We start from the raw sequence: 7,181 nt of genomic DNA on the forward strand, positions 1-7,181 counted from the left end.
TGAGTACTGATTCCCACCAGAAGGTGCTCTAGGCAGGTACACCGTCCTCAGTAGGACCTGGGATGCAATGAAGGCTGTTTCCCACAAAAGGCCACTCTAGGCATGCTCACTGTCCACCTCTCCTCAAGGCCAGAGAATGTTTGTTTAGGAAAGTAGAGCTACTAATTTAAAATGCTCAATGAGATTTATTTTAATAGATTTTAGTGTACTTGAGATAGGCATACTTAAATTTTATTTGTATTGTGTATATGTTTGTATAAGCATAAATAGGGATCTACTTGTAGCTTTTTTACATAATAGAAAGCCAGTATGTTATGGATGGATACCTAAATTGACTGAAGAGCTCTACTTTTCTTTTTTTAATTGTGAAAATACTGTACAGAGGGGTGACAATTACATGGGCAAGATAATGAGTACATTTCTTATCAAGCATTATAACCTCCTCCTTTGTTTCCCCTTTCCATCCCTTCCCCTCCTCCCCCTCCCGCCCCCCCCTCCTCCCCGCCCCCCCCCCAGAGCTCTTCTTTTCTTGCAGCTCTTTTATTTAATGTATGTAGGAAAAATCTTAAAGAAACACTGCTTTCCCTTTCTTTCTCTTTTCTTTCTTTTCTTTTTTTGTCAGTCGTGGGGCTTGAACTCTGGGCCTGAATGCTGTCCCTCAGTTCTTCAGCTCAAGGCTAGTGCTCTACCACTTGAGCCACTGTGCCACTTCCGTTTTTCTGGGTGGTTTATTGGAGATAAGAATCTCACAGAAGGGGAGGGCATATGGAGGGGCTGTCGGGGGCAGGGGGTAGGGGATGGGGGGAGGGGGAGGGGGAGGGGGGTCGAGGGGGGGGCGTGCAGTGACCACTGCTTCCTACCAGATGGTGTTCTATGTAGGCGCACCATCCTCCTCTTCTCAGGACAAGGGGGTGCAGTGACCACTGATTCCCACTAGATGGTGCTCTAAGTGCGCACCATCCTTCTCAGGACTAGAGAGGGTGCAGTCACCACTGGTGCTCTAGGTGTGCACACCATCCTTCTCAGGACCCCCGGACCTCCCACAGGCTCCCGCCCTGGACCACTCACTTCTGCCTGGCCACATCCCTCCTGTGCTCTGTTCTTCCACAAGCCCTGCCCCTGCACCACTCACTTCCATGCTCTTGCTCCTCGTGCTCTGTCCCCCAACAAGCCCTGCCACCAAATTGCTCTCTCTTGCCCCATCCCTCTCAAGCATTTTTTTGTGGGTCGTGGGGCCTGAACTCTGGGCCTAGGCACTGACCCTCAGCTCTTCAGCTCAAGGCTAGCGTCCTACCACTTGAGCCACAGCGCCACGTAGGGCTTTTTCTGCGTATGTGGTGCTGAGGAATCAAACCAAGGGCCTCGTGCATGCGAGGCAAGCGCTCTACCACTGAGCCACCTTCCCAGCCCCCTCTCAAGCTTTGCGCCCCCCCCCACAAACCCCACCCCTGGGCTATTCACTTCCTCACTCTTGCCGCACCCCTCTCACATTCTGCTTCCCCACAAACCCCGTCCCTGGGCTGCTCACTTCCGTGCTCTTGACCCACCCCTGTAGTGTTCCACTCCTCCAACTAGCCTGTAGCTGCAACTACTTCCTTCTGCCCAGGACACAGGAAAACTTGAAGCCCTGAGGAAGTGTCCCAATGCTTCAGTGCCCAGAGACAGATTAGCCTCTGTTAGGTCCTGCTCCAAACTTTAGTGCCCCAAATCCCAGAGTAGTCTTTGTGCTCACTGAATTGTCACAGTGTCAGCTCAAGCCAGCAGTCAGGGCCCCCAGTGATCTGCTGGGTGCCCAGGAAGGAGATGGGGCCCCAGAGGAGCCACGAGGTCAATAGATAGGTAGACCCTGCCAGCAGAGGCAGGAACATTGTAATGGGTTGTGTCCCCAAAGTTCATATATGGACACTCTCATCACCTGGTACCTATGAATGTGACCTTATATGGAATGCAGGTAAACACCCTGCCCTGGCCAGCACAATCCAGGACAGCACATAATGGACTCATAAATTGTGTTAATTTTGTAACCATCAATGTGTTCTAAACTTTATTAAGTCTACATATTATGGTTGTGGCATTTCTAATAAGCATCTTAATTTTCCAGACTCATATCCTTCACCTCTGCTACCCTCATGAATAATCTTGAACACATTTTACTGTCTCTCAAATTTCAATTTTTTTTGTCAGTTTTGGGCTTGAACTCTGGGCCTGGGCGCTGTCCCGAAGCTCTTCAGCTCAAGGCTAGTGCTCTACCACTTGCGCCACGTCACCACTTCTGGTTTTCTGGTGGTTAATTGGAGATAAGACTCTCATGGACTTTCCTGCCTGGGCTGGCTTTGAACTATGATCCTCATATGTCAGCCTCCTGAAAAGCTAGGATTACAGGCATGAGCCACTGGTGCCTGGCTTCAAATTGCAATTACTATTCTTATATTGACACGCTGTGAAGCTGTAGATTTGGCAATGTTATTATTATTATTATTTTTTCCACTTCTGGGGCTTGAACTCTGGGTCCAGACTCTGTCCTTGAGCCTCTCTGTGCTCAAGGCTAGCACTCTACCACTTGACCCACAGCGCCACTTCCAGCTTTTTTTGTGTATGTGGTACTGAGGAATCAAATGCAGGGCTTGATGCAAGCTAGGCAAGTAAGTGCTCTACCACTAAGCCACATTCCCAGCCCTGGCATTATTCTTATAATGTCAAATAACTTCAGCAGTCATTATCTGCAAAGCCTTAATCTCTGACAATGCTAAAAATTATTCTCCTCATAAACATACAAATCTCTATAACTTGATATTCCAAAAGTCGTATGATCTGAAATTATTCTTCACCTACTAATTAGTATGGAATGACTATTCATCCTTACTCAGTATCATGAAAATTACTTTAAAAATATATATTTCAATACTAATTCTATTTCAGTTATTATATAATTCTATGTAATTATATAATATGTAATATATAATATAATTTTAATCTATATAATATAATGTAATATAGTTATACATAATATATATAACATGTTATATATAACTATATATAATTATATAATTCCACATAATTATTCAGTTATTATTATATAATTCTATTCCTAGTTATTATTATAATACAACCATGGTATTCATTTCATTTTGTTGTATTTGAAGACACCCTAAATCTGACTCTGATAACCATTTCCTGAGAATGGAGTCAGAAAGAACAACTTAGCCTGTGCATGTCCTCAGCTTCAGGATGCCGTGACTCCATGTAGCCCATAGGACATGGTCTCCACATGTCTTCTATACCATGGGTCCTGAAGCGAGGAGGGCGGTGCACACATCCCTAGCATACCCTCTGGTGGGAATCAGCCAGCGTCCACTGCATCCCAAGTCCTGAGGAGCGGATGATGGGCATGTGCCTAGTGTGCCCTCTCGTTGGAAGCAGCACTCTCTGCACCCTAGCTCCAGAGGATAGAGCCCATGCCTAGAGCACTGCCTGGCAGGAATCAGGGCAAACTGCACCCAGGTCCTGAGGAGGACCGTGCACACACCTAGTTCACCCTCTGGTGGGAATCAGGACTTCCTGCACCCTGGGCCCTGAGGAAAGGAAGCCAGTGGCCACGCCTACAGTACCTTCTGGCGGGAATCAGCACTCTGCACCCTGGGTCCTGAGGAGAGGCAGTGTGCGTGCCTAGAGCACCCTCTGGCAGGAATCAGTACTCACTGCAACCTGGGGGCTGTGGAGAGGAGCATGGTGTGCATGTACCTAGCATACCCTCTGGTGGGAAGCAGTACTCACTGCACCCCGAGTCCTGAGGAGGGTGATGTGTCAGAGCTACTCTAGGGAAATAACACATAAATGTGCTGTTCTTTCCACATGCTCTCCAGACCATGGGCACCTCCCCCAACGTCACCCAACAAGTTTTTATGGAAAGCAGGGCCCTTCACAGGACATAGCTACTACCAAGTGGTCACTTGAGTCTGTCTGGCATCCCTGGCCTCAGCTCTCCACCTCCTGGGACCAATGGGGAAATTAGGACAAGAAACAGAGGCATAACTTTCTGAAGCTGGTGAGCCTCTACCCTGCTGATGCTGGATCCCAGGATCCCAGTGCTTGGGTCCTCTGTACTTTGGAACAGCCAAGACATCCCTTGTAAACTCAGTGGGGAAAGTGACTCGGGAAGGTACGTGAAGAGGCTGCTCCAGCTGGTCATGGCATCTCATCTGTATCCACCGAGCCCAGGCTGGCCATTTAAAGGGGGGAGGGTAGAAACGGCAATGTATTCACACCTTTCTCAGAGAGGCCTAGACAAAACCACAGGGGGAAAGAGAAGAAAGAGGCTGGGTGTCAGGATGCTAAGGGTAGGAACTCCTCCCCATGGGTCTGAGGGCTGACAAAGGGCCTCCTGCTCCATCAACATGAGGGCCTCTGAACAGTGTGAAGTGACTCTTCACAGGATGCCCAGGCCCAGCAACAGTCAGCAACAGGTGCTTTCATCCACTTTCCTCAATGTGCACATGAAGCAGCTGCCAAGTCAGAGTTCTAGAACTTTCAGGACAGCCTGCTTCCTGCCCAGAATGGGAGAGAGCGAAATACCCTTTGAGTTCTCAAGCAGTCCCTGCCTGCTGGGCCTCCAGGAGGACAGGCTGGCCTCACAGCCTCCTTGTAGGCTGTCCAAGTCAAGAAGGAGACACTGCCGAGATGTGGCAGACAGTGCCTTATGCCATCCTTCTGAGCACTTTCTTTGAGGGAGAAAGCAGGCCTACTGCAGCCAACATTCCTTATCTGTCGAACATGTCTATGTAGACCATTGCTAAGCCCACAGCTCTTGCATTTTCAGTGATAATACACTTGGAATAGAGACCATAGGAGCTGTTGTGGCGTTACATTGTTGTATTCCCAGTACCACCTCCTGCGGAGGCAAGAGGACTGCAAGTTCCAGTCTTCTCTGGGCTACGTAGTGAGTTAGAAGTCTGACCAGTCAACTTGACAAGACGGCTTCAGTTATGTGAAAAATGTTTGTAGCCGGGTGGCTGAGCACTTTGTCTAGCATGTGTGATGCCATGGATACCACTGCAGACAGACAGGCAGGCAGGCAGGCAGATAGATGATACACACGTACATTCCCTCTGATGGGAATCAGCATTCACTGCACCCCCAGTCTTGAGGAGAGGAGGACCACTGAGCACACCTAGAGCGCCCTCTGGCAGCAAACAGCACTCACTGCACCCCAGATCCTGAGGTCGGTGTACACACCTGGAGTACCATCTGGTGGCAATCAGCAGTCACTGCACCCCTGGTCCTACAGAGAGGAGGATGGTGTGCACATGCCTAGCATGCCCTCTGGTGGATCCACGGTTCCTCAGGAAGACAGTGTGAAGTGCCTAGAGCACCCTCTGGCGGGAACCAGTACTGCACCCCCTGATTTTGAGAGGACAGGTGAGCATGCCTAAAGCGCCCTCTGATGGAAAGCAGCCCTCACTGAACCCCAGGTCCTGAGGAGGACGGTGTGCACACCTAGAGTGCTCTCTGGTGGGAATCACTGCTCACTGCACCCTGGGTCCTGAGGAGAGGAGGATAGTGCCCATATCTGGAGCGCCCTCTGCTGGGAAGAGGCACTCACTGCACCCTGGGTCCTGAGGAGAAGAGCACGGTGCATGGTGCACTCTACAATAACTATTTTAAGAGCTGAAATGATATCTAAAACTGTAACACAATTTGCATCGCATACTTTTACCATCTTCAAGATTCTGACATTGGAGCAAGTTTTGTTTTCGTCATTTTAACAGATACAGAAAGTGAAGTTTTGAGAGACTACACAATAAGATCACAAAGAGAAAGGAGACACTAAGAACTGCATGCTGCTCTTCTGACATCCCAGTGTCTTGACAAAGATAAGCAGGGTAAGACGAGGTTGTAACAAAGAAAGAGAAGACACTGGCATCAGAAAATGATTTCACTACTTATCTCAGGAGTTTTCTTTACCTCTTGACAGCTACCAGCAAATGCCCCAGCATGAGAAGTGACAGGCACAGCGCCTTGGGGTATCCCCTGACAGACTTCATCCTTCTGGGTATTTCTGACCGACCATGGCTGGAACTCCCTCTTTGTGGTCCTTCTGGTGTCCTACGTTCTGGCTATGTTGGGAAACATTTCCATCATCCTGCTCTCCCGCCTGGATCCCCAACTCCACAGCCCTATGCACATCTTCCTCAGCCACCTATCCTTCCTGGACCTCTGCTATACCACCGCCATGGTACCCCCAGATACTGTTCAACATTGGCAGCTCCAAGAAGACCATCAGCTATGGAGGCTGCACAGTGCAGTATGCAATTTTCCAATGGTTGGGGTGCACTGAATGCATTGTCTTGGCCACCATGGCTCTGGATCACTATGTGGCCATCTGTGAGCCCCTCCAGTATGCCATTATCATGCACCACTTTCTCTGCCAGCATCCGATGGCTGTGGCCTGGCCCAGTGTTTTTGGCAGCTCTCTTATTCAAGTGGTTCTGACTGTACAAATGCCTTTCTGTGGGCATCATGTGATAAACAACTTTTTTTGTTGGCTTTGGGGCTTGAACTCTGGGCCTAGGCGCTGTCTCTGCACTTTTCAGCCCAAGGAGAGTGCTCTACTACTTGAGCCACAGCCCCACTTCCGGATTTCTAGTGGTTTTTTTTGGAGATAAGAATCTCATGGCCTTTCCTGCCTGGGCTGGTTTGAACCATGATCCTTAGACCTCTGAGTAGCTAGGATTACAGGCGTGAGCCACCGGTGCCTGGCTGAACCATGTTGTGTTCAGGATCCAGTGCCCCAAGGGAAGGCATAAGGCCTTTGGGACTTGTTCTTCCCACCTGGTGGTGGTCTCTCTCTTCTATGTATCTACCAACAGCCCCCCTCCAGTTACTCCCAGGAGCAGGGCAAGTTTATTTCTCTCTTCTATTCCATAGTCACTCCACCCTGAATCCCTTCATACACCCTGAGCAATAAGGCTGTGAAAGGAGCTCTCAGAAGACTTCTGGTAAGGATCTGGAGGTTCTGCAGATCCTGAAGATCTGAGGATGTGGCAATCGCCATCTATTCAAGAACATTGGGCAAGTGTATTATTTGCTCAGAGAAACTTACACTTACAGAATTAGTAGCTAAGCAGAAAGTATTTTGAGAGGCTTGAGAACCTCAAAAATCCTCTATCCCAACCATCTGACCC

The 7,181-nt window shown here is 49.0% G+C and overlaps 1 pseudogene; it reads left to right on the forward strand.

Moving 5' to 3' along the window:
• The first annotated feature begins 5,991 nt into the window (after positions 1-5,991).
• On the forward strand, positions 5,992-6,938 carry LOC105990341 (annotated as a pseudogene).
• The last annotated feature ends 243 nt before the right edge of the window (positions 6,939-7,181 follow it).

The sequence above is a fragment of the Dipodomys ordii genome, unplaced genomic scaffold (assembly GCF_000151885.1).
Source record: "Dipodomys ordii isolate 6190 unplaced genomic scaffold, Dord_2.0 Scaffold64, whole genome shotgun sequence".
Lineage (NCBI taxonomy): Eukaryota > Metazoa > Chordata > Mammalia > Rodentia > Heteromyidae > Dipodomys > Dipodomys ordii.